This window comes from Anomaloglossus baeobatrachus, chromosome 2 (genome assembly GCF_048569485.1).
Source record: "Anomaloglossus baeobatrachus isolate aAnoBae1 chromosome 2, aAnoBae1.hap1, whole genome shotgun sequence".
In the NCBI taxonomy this organism is placed as follows: Eukaryota; Metazoa; Chordata; class Amphibia; order Anura; family Aromobatidae; genus Anomaloglossus; species Anomaloglossus baeobatrachus.
Genome location: NC_134354.1, coordinates 193,047,126 through 193,060,321, shown reverse-complemented (window position 1 = coordinate 193,060,321; position 13,196 = coordinate 193,047,126). Strand labels below are relative to the sequence as shown.

The window sequence follows — 13,196 nt, the reverse complement described above, 5'->3', positions numbered from 1 at the left end:
CTCATTGCCATAGAGGTAGGGCTGCAATTTTTTCAGGACCCAGACTATGGCCAGGCATTCTTTTTCTATGGTGGCATAAGCCCTCTCTCGGTCCAACAGTTTCCGGGAGAGGTAAGCTATTGGATGTTTCTCACTGTTGTCCCCCACTTGGCTAAGTACAGCTTCTAGTCCTGTGTCCGATGCGTCTGTTTGGACGATGAATCTGCGACGGAAGTCAGGAGCAGTCAGGACTGGGATCTGGGCCAGCCGGTCTTTCAATTGGAGGAATGCAGTTTCACATTCTGGAGACCAGATAAGGTTAGAGCATATCGTTTGGTTGTGAGGTCAATGAGCGATTTTCCTATGGTACTGTAATTGGAGATAAACTTTTGATAATAGTTTGTGGTTCCTAGGAACGCGTGGACCTGTTTTTGGTTGACCAGGTGTGGCCACTGGGTAATGGCTTCTACTTTTGCAGGTTCGGGACGAATGCACCCACTTCCCACTCGATGTCCTAGGTATAGCACTTCGGCCATCCCCATTTGTCAGGTCAGATGGTGAGCTGGGCTTTGGCTACCCTCTGCAGCACCTGGGACACGTGCTGAAGATGCTTTCCTAAGTGTCGCTGAAGATAGCAATGTCATCCAAATAGGCCTGAGCATACCCCTGACATCCCTCTAGTAAATGGTCTACCATCCTCTGGAAGGTGGCCGGGGCATTTTTCATCCCAAAAGGCATGCTGGTAAACTCAAATAGGCCAAAAGGGGTTATGAAGGCCGATTTCTCTTGAGCGTCATTTGTGAGTGGGATCTGCCAGTATCCCTTGTTCAAATCGAGGGTAGATATAAACCGAGATCTCCTAAGCTATCTAGTTGTTCATCCACCCGGGGCATGGGGTAGGCATTTGTAATCGTGACCTCATTGAGCCGTCTATAGTCCACACAGAAACGAGTACTCTTGTCCTTTTTTGGCACCAACACAACACTGACAGCCCATGGGCTATGGGAGGGAACTATGACTCCCATATTTAACATGTCATCCACCTCGGCCTTCATCATTGCCAACACAGGAGGGGTCACCCGGTAGGTGGGTTGTCTTAGTGGGGTGGCTGCCCCTGCATTGACATGATGCTAGAACAGGGGGGTTCTACCAGGCTGACTCGTGAACAGGGTTTCATATGTTTTGAGTAGGTCTGATATCTGTCGCTTCTGTGAAGGACAAAGCTGTTCCCCCAGTGATACATCTTTTACCCCATTTCCCTTTTGGAGTCCACTAATAGGTCTGGGATCTGGTCCAAGTCTGGGTCATCTAACTCTGGACAACTGCTAAATTGGTGACCTCTCGTTCCTCACAAGCTTTTAACCTGTTGATGTGATAGGTACGCTCACGAACACCTGCTCGATCCAGGGCCACGGTGTAGTCAGTATTGCCACATTTCTTGGTAATGGTGAATGGACCTGCCCACATGGCTTGCAGCTTGTTTTTCCATACCAGTACTAGTACTAGGACCTTCTGTCCACAGGCAAATTCTCGGGGTCAGGCAGTGCGGTCGTAACATCGTTTTTTGCCTTTCCTGAGCCACTTGTAAATTCCCATGGTCTAACGCCATGAGGTGCCTCATCCTTTCCCTAAACTTTTGAACATAGTCCCGTATGGGAACCTCTTCTGTGGGGAAGGTGCCCTCCCAACTCTCTCGTACCAGCTCTAGCCAGATTCCTACTCCACACTGATGAGGGGCAAATACCCCGAAACGGCTGTCTGTGGATGGATACCATGTTTGGCATAGGTGGTCTCCTTGACTGGAGACTGCTCTTCCCGTGGTTGTTCCTTCCCGGTGAAAGACCTGGCTAGTTTCCTGCCAGCGTTGAGAAACATGTGATGGTGTCTCCGCAGGCCTTCTTGCTTTGAATATTTCCCAGGGGGCATTGCTCTAGAATCACTGCGTTGAGAAACACGTGATGGTGTCTCCGCAGTGGTGGGTGTTGATCTCCCTAAGGTCAACCATCCTTGCTCATATAGTCTTTTACTAGGCAATGCTCCCACTAGCCAGATTCCTACTCCACACTGATGAGGGGCAAATACCCCGAAACGGCTGTCTGTGGATGGATACCATGTTTGGCATAGGTGGTCTCCTTGACTGGAGACTGCTCTTCCCGTGGTTGTTCCTTCCCGGTGAAAGACCTGGCTAGTTTCCTGCCAGCGTTGAGAAACATGTGATGGTGTCTCCGCAGGCCTTCTTGCTTTGAATATTTCCCAGGGGGCATTGCTCTAGAATCACTGCGTTGAGAAACACGTGATGGTGTCTCCGCAGTGGTGGATGTTGATCTCCCTAAGGTCAACCATCCTTGCTCACATAGTCTTTTACTAGGCAATGCTCCCACTAGCCAGATTCCTACTCCACACTGATGAGGGGCAAATACCCCGAAACGGCTGTCTGTGGATAGATACCATGTTTGGCATAGGTGGTCTCCTTGACTGGAGACTGCTCTTCCCGTGGTTGTTCCTTCCCGGTGAAAGACCTGGCTAGTTTCCTGCCAGCGTTGAGAAACATGTGATGGTGTCTCCGCAGGCCTTCTTGCTTTGAATATTTCCCAGGGGGCATTGCTCTAGAATCACTGCGTTGAGAAACACGTGATGGTGTCTCCGCAGTGGTGGATGTTGATCTCCCTAAGGTCAACCATCCTTGCTCACATAGTTATTTACTAGGCAATGCTCCCACTAGCCAGATTCCTACTCCACACTGATGAGGGGCAAATACCCCGAAACGGCTGTCTGTGGATGGATACCATGTTTGGCATAGGTGGTCTCCTTGACTGGAGACTGCTCTTCCCGTGGTTATTCCTTCCCGGTGAAAGACCTGGCTAGTTTCCTGCCAGCGTTGAGAAACATGTGATGGTGTCTCCACAGGCCTTCTTGCTTTGAATATTTCCCAGGGGGCATTGCTCTAGAATCACTGCATTGAGAAACACATGATGGTGTCTCCGCAGTGGTGGATGTTGATCTCCCTAAGGTCAACCAGCCTTGCTTACATCGTACCAGCTCTAGGGGTCCTCGTACCTTTCGGCCGTACTGCAATTCGAAGGGGGAGAACCCAGTGAAGTCTTGCGGCACCTCCCGGTAAGCAAAAAGGAGCTGCTGCAGGTTTTTCTCCCAGCCCCCCCCCTCAGACTCCACATAATGGCTAATGAGCTGCTTAAGCGTACAGTTGAAGCGCTCACACAATCCATTTGTTTCAGGATGGTAGGGGGTGATACGCATGGGGCGGACTCCATGTTTCTCCCACAGTGTCTGAATCAGTTCACTGTGGAACTGTGCCCCCTGGTCAGTCAATACTTCCTGTGGGAACGCTATCTGGCTAAAGATGTCCAGTAGAGTTTGAGCCACGTGCTCTGCATCTATGGAGGATAAGGCAACGCCTTCTGGGTAGCGGGTGGCAAAGTCTACCAGGGTAAGGATGAATCTTTTTCCACTGCGGCTGGGGATGTCTAAGGCACCTACTACATCAATGACAACTCTCTGGAACGGTTCTCCTATCAAGGGCATGGGTTGGAGTTGGGCACGACATGGGGCTCCCCCCATACGTTGACACACTGGGCAAGAGGCTCTGTATTTTTGAACTTCTTGAGTGACCTTTGGCCAGAAAAAACTGCGCAACAGGCGGGCCCGGGTCTTTTTGGCCCCCATGTACCCAGCCGCAGGAACATCATGAGCTAATCGCAATAGTTGGGGTCGGTATGGCTGGGGTACCACAAGCTGATGTATACGGGTCCAGGGTTTTACTGGGCAGGATGCAGGCTTTTCCCGATATAAGAGGCCCTTTTCCCATCTTTATACCTCCCCCTGATTTCTTCCCCCAGGTTTAACGGCCGCACTACGGACAAGCTCTAGGGTGGGGTCTGTCAGTTGGGCTTCCCTGAATTCCTTACGATCTATCTATCTCCCCCCAGTCAATGGCCACAGTTGGGTCTGAGGTACTCACATTCGTTGGCTCTGAGGAGGAGGCTGAAGATTGACGAGGAGGGTTCCCCTCGAATGGGTTAGTAGCAACACCTGCACCAGGATGGTGTTTGGCTTGGCTGCGGGTGATGGCGGTAACAAACTGGCTGGATAGTCCTTTTCCTAGGTCATTTTCCAAAATAACATTGGTGGGGAGGCCGTCCATGAGCCCCACTTCAACCTCTCCTTGGTCAGTTCCCCAGTCCACTCGTGCCAGAGGGATGTTCGAGCGCTGGCCCCCAGCAAGGGAGATGGTCACTTGGTGGCCAGGTAAATGATATTCTGTGGGAATGATATCTGGGCTGACCAGGGTGATGGAAGATCCAGTGTCTCGAAGTCCCTGAGCCTGTATATCACCGACCTTTACCGTCTGGATCTGTCGATGGAGGTTGGCTGGTGTACGTTGTCTGGATTGCCGTAGGGTGTGGACTGGGTAAACCACTTCCTCAGCTATTGGTGTTTCTTGGGAGTAGCATTCCTCAGGTCTCGCTGGTTCATCTCGGCATATTTTGACTGGTTGGACTGGCAGACGGGCTCCAGGCATGGGGCCCCGACTTTGAAGACACTCTTTGGCCATGTGTCCAAGGCACCCACACGTATAACAGCACCGTAGGTTAGACAAGTCACCGGCCCTGTTGGTAAACCTTTGTCTGGTTGGGGCTTCTGTGGGGTAATGAGTTAGTCCAGCACGGGAGTCTGGAGGTCGCTGGTATCCATGGTTGAGGGACTTCCTGGGATCGGTGGGCCTAGCGGGCCTCCAGCTGGGTCGGTTGGCTGTAAATTCATCAGCCAATCACGCTGCTTGTTCTGGGGTATCGGGCTTCCTGTCAGCTACCCATTCTTGAATTTCCAGGTCCATCTTCTCCAGCAGCTGTTCGACAACCATCACATCCTGGAGGGCAGCAGCGGAGTGGGCAGCCCGCCCATCGAGCCAGCGGTTACAGTGTCGTCGGAGTTGACTGCCAAATTCAACATACGAGACACCCTGGCGAGACAGAGTTCGGAACTTAGTGCGATGTCTCTCGGGGGTTATGGTAAAAAGGGCCAAATAAGTGTCTTTAGTAATTGCGTAGTCCAGGCAGTCCTGAGGCCCAAGTGATCGGACAGCCTTCTGGGCTCGGACAGGCAAGCTTGTCCACAGGTATTTGGACCACTCAGCTGTCGGCACCTGGTGCATACGCATTAGCACCTCAAAGTTTTGCAAGTATTCTTCTATCTCAATCCTGGAATCATTAAACACTGGCACGTCCCTGTAACGAAGATGACTTCCTTGGTGGTGGTCTATCCTGGAGGTAGGTGCTGATGGTAAGGAAATTGTAAATCCCAATACGTATTGCAGAACTCCAGCCCTCTCTTCCCTTGAAGCTTCAGGCCACAATGCAGTCAACAATTCCTTGACATACTACCTTCCTCCCGGAAGAAGCGGTCCTTGCACCGCGAAACGGCCGTCGAAGGCCCCCTCTGTTGTCCCCCCGAACCTCCTCCACTGGTAAGCATTTGTCTGCTGACCCGGTCTGCTGATTTGCATTATATGGGTTGTGATATACATTAAAATTTTCTATTAATTGCACGTATGTACTCCCTCCTTCGTTTTTGTATATTAATTCCTTGACTCGGTCTGCTTTGGCTTGGTTTGTTTCCAGACTGTCACTGGATCTAGGATGAGATACAAGGTTTACCTCCTCTGATACCACATCGGCGGTGTCCTCATCATCCTCTGCATCATTCTGGTTCTCCCAATGGACCAATTTCCGGATCAAGTCTGACCGAGAGTCAGTGTTCCTGTATTCAATCTTTCGCACCTGGCACAGATCCTGTAGCATCCATTTACTGCTACGGTCGTAACTCCTCTCAGGTCCTTGTCACATGGCTGCGCTAGTGGGGTTGGACAAGGCAGTGTCCGAAACCTGCATACCTCCCCTATGACCTGCTAGGTATGCTTATGTGCCTCCTTGGTTGTTGAGCCCTGGATGGTGTCCACGAACACCAGTCCTCTGCAGCTCCCCTGGATAAACCAGGCTGAGTAGTATCCCACTGCTGCCACCAATTGTGGAGACACAGGGGTCAGTGTGTGCTCTCGTCCGCTGGCCCGGCCACCTTTAGAAAGACAGCATGGCCCAGGGCTCATCCCAACTGAACGCCCGACCTACTTAACCGTCGGCAGAACACTACTCAGACAACACAGGATGAGGGAATCACAATATTAAGACTTTATTGGATCCCCAACCAATTAACGGCACATAACACATAACCAGCAAAACACACAAATGTAACAGGCAACAGAGTCTCACCCTTCCGCTGGCTCACCAGGAATTAGAATGACAGTGCCTCAGAAACTTCCAGGGCTACTTACTCCAATCCAGCAGCACCCCGCTTTTGGCGGGCACTCACTGAGAATGGAATAGCGCCAGATTTAGGAAGCTGTCTGAGGACCGCAAAGTCTGTAGTCAGATGACTGGATTGTCCCAAGCTGGATTCCTTCCTTAGGTAGTCCTTAGTATCACAGCCGAATCCTTGCATTCGATGCTGAAGTCCATATAGTGTTATAATCCAGGTTTGGTTATGGCTTGCCAATCGGATCCGTAGGTCCTAGATTGGTAGCATGTAGCAAGAGTCTCTCTGGGCAATGGACAGTCCTCCTTCTTATACACCTGAGCTCTCCATTCAGACCATTGGGGTCTTCACGATTGGTGGAAAAGACTGGGCTCTTATTGACTAGATTTCAAGCCATATTCAAATATCCAGAGACAAGGGAAAGACAGGTAAGTTACATCACATCTTGCAATTCACTTAGTAATACAATGGGAAGTTTACGTAATTGATTTATCTGTGTGTCTGGCCTTCATTAGCCAAGGCAATTACATGAGTCAACAAGAGTCTTGTAAAAACAATGAGGGCTTATCCCCCATCTATAAACAAACTATCTTCATGTCTGGCTGAATTTTAAGAAATGTAACCCCTGTTAAGCACTGACAGAGTCCTGGTTGTCACAGGCTGCCCCAGGGGACAGAACACCGGACCGCACTACCGTCTGACCCTGCAAGACTTGACCAGGCCGCATCACATTCTCTGAGCCACATCACCTTCTCTGGTGGAGAAGGACCAGGATGCATTGGCTTCCCCAGTCAGGACCGACCAGGTCAGCGCCGACAATCACCAGGTACTGTTCCAAGCTGCTGTTGGGGACCCTGCAGCAAGCTGTCCAGTTCCAGATGAAGAAATCCCTGAACCGGGCGATGAGGGAGCAGCAATCGCCACTGGGAACGGATCCGAATCCCCTACCCAGTTCCCTGGGAGCTATGACCTGTTGTGCTACCAAAAAAGTTTTCTGATTCCAGTTTAAAATGTTGATTGACTTTTGCCATTAACTGTTGTGCCATACCAGGGTTTGACTTCACCAAAGGACCATAATGGATACCGCCACCAAGGAGAGGATGGTTGCAGGAAAGGCCTGCAGCAGAGGCGGCCGAGACCTGATCACCAAGGAAACCGGTGACCTTCCTCCTAGAGGGTTTTGGGACCAGGACCTTTGGGTGGTGGGCGTCAAGGGGAGGGTACCCAGGTTTTGCAATGTTTTAAAGGAAGTGCTTCCCCTGTGAGGGATGAATGTTTAAATGTTACTGTTTTAAATGAAATTTTACCTTTAAACTGTACCTTGTCAATTTTTGCAGCCCACGGACGTGCTGGAGTTAACCAAGTGGAAATGTAGCACCCCTGCAGTACCAGGTGCCACAAATAGAACCAGTGGAAAGACAAACTCCATAATATCCGTACCGGCCAGTACACCAGCACCCTCAGGCCACATACACAACCCCAACACCAGACTGGGAGACTGCCTAGCAACAGGTAAAAGGGAAGGTCACTGATTGCATAGTAGCTACCCAATCTGTAGGGAGAGACCCAGCGAGGGGTAGGGGTCAGTGGTCAGTTGGGAAGTTGGCGTGAAGAAGTAATCGGTTAAGAGAAGTCGAGTTAAGTGAAGGAGGTGAAGGAAGAAGTCAGAGAGTGGAGGTGTAGAGGAAAGTGTGAGAAGAGAGTGAAAAGTACAGAAAAGACGTGAAGCAACACCGGAGTGCTGTAAAAGGAGTGCGGGACTGTGGAGTACGGAACAAGGACTCCAGGCACCGTGGGTTACCTGTGGAAGTGCAAGACTCCAAGAACAGCGGGACACCTGTGGAAGTCTGGAACCAAGGCTCACAGGACTCAGCACAAGGCGGGGTGCAGACCCTAGGACAGCGGGACACTTTATGGTCAACTGTTAACTCTGCCAGGCGAGAAAATCTTCAGGGTCCATCGCCAAACAAAAAGTCTGAAGCACCAGTAGCAAAGAGGGGACTGGGGACTGAACCCCTTAAATAGTCCAGGCTGCCTGAAGTAGGACCAAGACTGAAGAGAAGGGACTCCCAAGTAGCTCTAGGCCACGGGACTCCAACCACAACAAGTGTGCATGGAGGACAGCCATCCCAGGTCACAGATGGCATGGAGAACAAGGGGAGCGGGAACACCTGGAACCGACACCAGTGGGTCCGAGTATCAAAAGTAAAAACAAGGCAAGTTGAAACTGCAATACTGGTGTGGAGTGTTTCGTTATCGCCCAATGCACTGACACAGAAGGCTCCCCACTACAATCCCCATCATTCACTGCTGGGGCCTGCCCCTGCTTGCGGCAGGCTCAAACACCTAAGTTGCACCACTCGATCAGCCCCAGCATGACCCTGCAGCGGTGGCCCCAATAACCTGGCCACACACCGCAAGTGGTGTAGTCGAGAACTTTTATTTTTACTTTTATTTCCCCTTTTACTTTTATTTTTCATCCCTTATTCTGAGGGACGGCACCCGAGGGCCACGGCAGCGGGCCGTGACCACGACTGTTCCCACTGTGTATTGCTCACCCAGGAACGAGTACCCAACAGCCCTAGGGCGCCACATCTACTTGGAAAACTTGGCGTAGTCGGCAGGATTCTAACTAGACTCGTAACCTCAGGTGACAAGCGTGCCTTACAAACTGAACTGTGCTTAAAAACTTTTGAATTGCCGCCAATTTGGACATTAAAAATAACTGCGCCACAAAGCTGTAATAGCCTTCCCTGCGACCTGGGAAGGCTATTACAGAAAGGCTTTTTGTTTTTCTTATAATTTTTCATTACTTAATTCTTTTTATTCTTCATTCTTCATTTTTTATTTATTTTTTATTTTCATTTTTTCAGGTCCTATTTTTCAACATTTTTTGTGACATGTACATTAAAAAATGCATGGTTTCAGTGTCCAATAGTTTCTCATATAATTTACATATATTTTTACATATACATATGTTCATTCTAAAATCAGCAGTATCCGTGATTATTACTATACATATACACATGGATCAGTACTTACTCATATTTGTTTATCATCTTATATACATCTTGTGCTTTTTATTATTTTTTTATTTTTTTCATATATATTCTTCTATACATATGCTCCTATACATATGCATGTATATACATTTACCACATACATACCCTTTTTTTTTTACTATATCATTTGTAGTTCTCAGTTGCTTTCTTTTCTCCCAGACTACTCCCTGTTTTAATTAACATCTCGCATGCCTTTCCCTTCTGCCCTCTCCAGAATACGCCTTGTTATTTCCATTAACTTGCAGATCTCCAAGCTATTTATACCCATGTCAGTTGAGCATGCACTTACTTATGATTAAGGACTCTGTTTTTAATATGTAAGGTCCGAAACGCGTCAAGTTTTTTCATGCATACTGTTTTGCGTTATGGAGCCTTTCTATTTTCTATTTTTTAAAGAAATGATTGAATCAAATTTTTTTCATTTTATTGACTTTGAATTGGTGCTGGGTCCATCCCCCCTCTCTTTTGCTGCTTTTATTCCGGATTGGCCTGCCCGGCGGACCACATGTGTCCGTCCTGTTAAGCCTTTGAGTACACTGGATAAGCTAAGCTAAGGTAAGAAATCCTCCTTTTTTTTCTATTATTACAGAAAGGGACATCGGACAAATGCCTCCAAGTTACCTGGGGATTGGCTGGACCCCGTTACCGCAGAACTCAGCACTCTAAGAGTGGTGTTTAATCGGCCGGACGTGATACCCTCGAATTGCCAATTGTGAGTAAACACCTTGTGACTGCACCCTGCTGTGTCCTGGAGTCATTGCCTGCACCACTAACTCTACACCTGCCCTGGGGTTAAGCTGTACCCGTGAAGAGCTGAACCACCTCTGCTGCATCACCACCGACCCCAGGGGAACTGAATGGCAGTGGTGGCCTATTTCTTTCCGCATACCACATGGCATCACGACTTATATAAATATATATCTCCTGCATCATTTAAAAACGACACCGCCAGAGTAATGGTGTCGGGCCCTGTCGCCTTGACCTCCCCGAAATGGAACCGGCCCAGTTTCGGGTGCCCCCACGGCCCTGGGGTGCGTGTCATTCTTCCAATAGGTGGCACTAGAGTTCGTATCCTTCATCCCTGAAGAGACAATTTGTAAGACCTCAATCAGAAATCCATTTTTCAATTGTGTTTTATCTGTGTTTCTCATCGATAGAACATCTACCCGTAGTAATATATGGGGCTGGTCATATGTCCTTGTTTGTTTGCAGACCACGTGTAGAATAGGAGAAACTCTGTAATTTATATATTTATCCATACATGAAAATTACTGATGAAACACTGATGGTAAAAACTAACACACGGACCTATTACACTTATAGCCTTTATTTTGGATATGTGAAGAATCACTGAAGTGTGAATGAAGACTTAAGGCTGCTTTACACGTAGCGACATCACTAGCAATGTCGCTCGTGAAAGCACCCACCCCCGTCGTTTGTGCGTCACGGTCAAAATCGCTGCCCGTGACGCAAAATATCGCTAGGACGCGTCACACTACTACTGTACCTGACGAACGACGTCGCTGTGATCGCCGAACAACCTCTTCTTTAAGGGGTCGGTTCGTTCGGCGTCACAGCGATGTCACCATGCAGGACACCAATAGCAGCGGAGGGGCGGAGAGGAGGCGCTGAATCGTCACTGCCATCTCATTGCCGGAGGACGCAGGTACGTTGTTGTTCGTCGTTCCTGGGGTGTCACACATAGCGATGTGTGCTGCCTCAGGAATGACAAACAACCTGCGTCCTGAACGAGCAACGATATTATGGAAATGAACGACGTGTCAACGATCAACGATATGGTGAGTATTTTTGATCATTAATGGTCACTCGTACGTGTCACACGCAACAACATCACTAACGAGGCCGGATGTGCGGCACTAATTTCGTGACCCCAACAATATCTCGTTAGCGATGTTGTTGCGTGTAAACCGGCCTTTAGTTATGAGAACACTTGGGTTCACTGATTTTTGGCTCATATAGATTGGGAAAATTTTCTACTATATGTCCAATGTTCAGACTATTATTAAGGAAATACTTTTTAGCATATGTTCGTCAGGTATATGTTAATATTATGAATAACAGTCAACTATCAATTATCAATACAATTGTATACAAAACAAAAGACACATCTGAAACACGTATACAGCAGTAAAAACATCGACTGTACAGTACTGTCTAACTTTATGTAACTCAATAATGAAGACAGCCTACTCTAGCTCTGTAATGGAGCGACTTGGAATTTGAGTTGCATTGTTTAGTTATATGTTGTCTGTGGCCTTTAGTCTTGTACAGTTTTCAGAACGCACTCACATGTAAATGGAGCATTGATCAGCGCTATACTGTATAGAGGATCCAAGTTCTTCTAATCTGTAAGACATCGCCACGTTGGCCCTAACTGCATCTGTTCTATTTTCTATTAACATTTTTATCATGGAGTTATATAGATAAATATGCTATAAATAGATATGTTAGGTTAATAAAGGGATGTTGACTTTGCTTCTAAGGAACAATTGAGAATATGGCTGAATTCACATGTCTGTATTGTATGTTCCGTGCATGCACTGTAATACCCTGCCGTACTGCGGGTCTCCTGACTCAAATTAACAGCCTTAAATATGCCTGAGCCAGGACACCTGCATTCAGGCTGAGTGTTGCAGTCTGATCATGGACCATATAATATGGATGTGTGAATTCAATCTGAAGTTGAGGGTTGGTGAAGTTAAATTATTCATGTAGTCCACACAAAAAGGATTAGAAAAATGAGGAGTCGTGTATCCATAATGTAACGCTCACAGCTGGTGTTGTTGTTAAGGCGGCGAGCAGGAGTGGACCCAGTGGACTACAGGGGTATCCAGGCTTACCCGTTAATGGGAGGGACTTAACTAAGTGCCCACCGCGAGGTGTGTACCTGATATCACTTGCAAGGTAGTAACCGGGAAAGTGGTAGCTGACCCCCAGGACAGCAGACTCAGATATGAACTTGGGTGCAGGCAAGATGGCTGAGGCAGACAAGCAGGCGGGTACAGACAGGGACAGATAGGTATGGGAACATGGACACAAGTATAGGTGACGGGACAGAAGCACGGGACCTAACAACTAGCTAGCACATTGATAGACTAACTAACTAACTAGGAGCATTGCGCAGGCACCCCTCCTAGTTGGAGAGTGCATTAAATACATAGTGCCTCTCAGCCATAGATTGAGAGGCATTTCCAGGAAATGGCATGCTGGCCCTTTAAGAGGATGGCTGGTGTGTGGAATTCATAGGCCCCTAGGGGAGTAGAGAGTAGGAGCACACGTGGATGGCCGGGGGAGTACGGGGGAGGGAACGGTCCAGCAATGGGAGTGAGTGAGCCGTCGTCCTTGTCAGGACTCCGGCACTACATATACTGAGCCTTGCTCATCTCTTAGGACGCTTTAACAGTGTCTATATGCCTTAGCTGTTGGAGGAATGCCCATTCGGTGGACTGCTATGCCTTCCTGAGCCTATATTAGACATAATCGCTCAGCATAGTCTGTTTTCAATAAGTATAGCAGTATACGCTGCAGTCAGATTACAGCAGTTTATTTCCAATGAGAGAGAAGGATATTGGATTTCTTTCCTCTGAAGTTTACGACTGGGAGAAGATTTGCATTCCCCATACCTACAAACCTAATGGATAATCATCTGTCTTGGCAAAATCAGAAGGTTCATCTGACTTAAATAAATATTCAAAATGTGCTTTTTTTATTTCTAAGTATATTTATATTTTTAATCAATGTATTTTAATGGAAAGTTTTACTTTTTGTGATGCAAAATGTAGAGTAAAATATTGTGAAAATTAC

General features: G+C 48.0%; 1 protein-coding gene across 2 annotated transcripts in view; it reads left to right on the top strand.

The window, feature by feature from the left end:
* The window catches only part of LOC142291211 (cryptochrome-1-like), a 117,678-nt gene that overhangs the window by 39,067 nt on the left and 65,415 nt on the right, over positions 1-13,196 (top strand). Inside the window, exon 2 of one of the 2 annotated variants that reach the window (XM_075335568.1) lies at positions 9,961-10,083. The exons of the other annotated variant lie outside the window; for it this stretch is intronic. The gene's annotated coding sequence lies outside the window, so the exon portion shown is untranslated. The remainder of the gene's footprint in view (positions 1-9,960; positions 10,084-13,196) is intronic. 2 annotated transcript variants of the gene reach the window in all.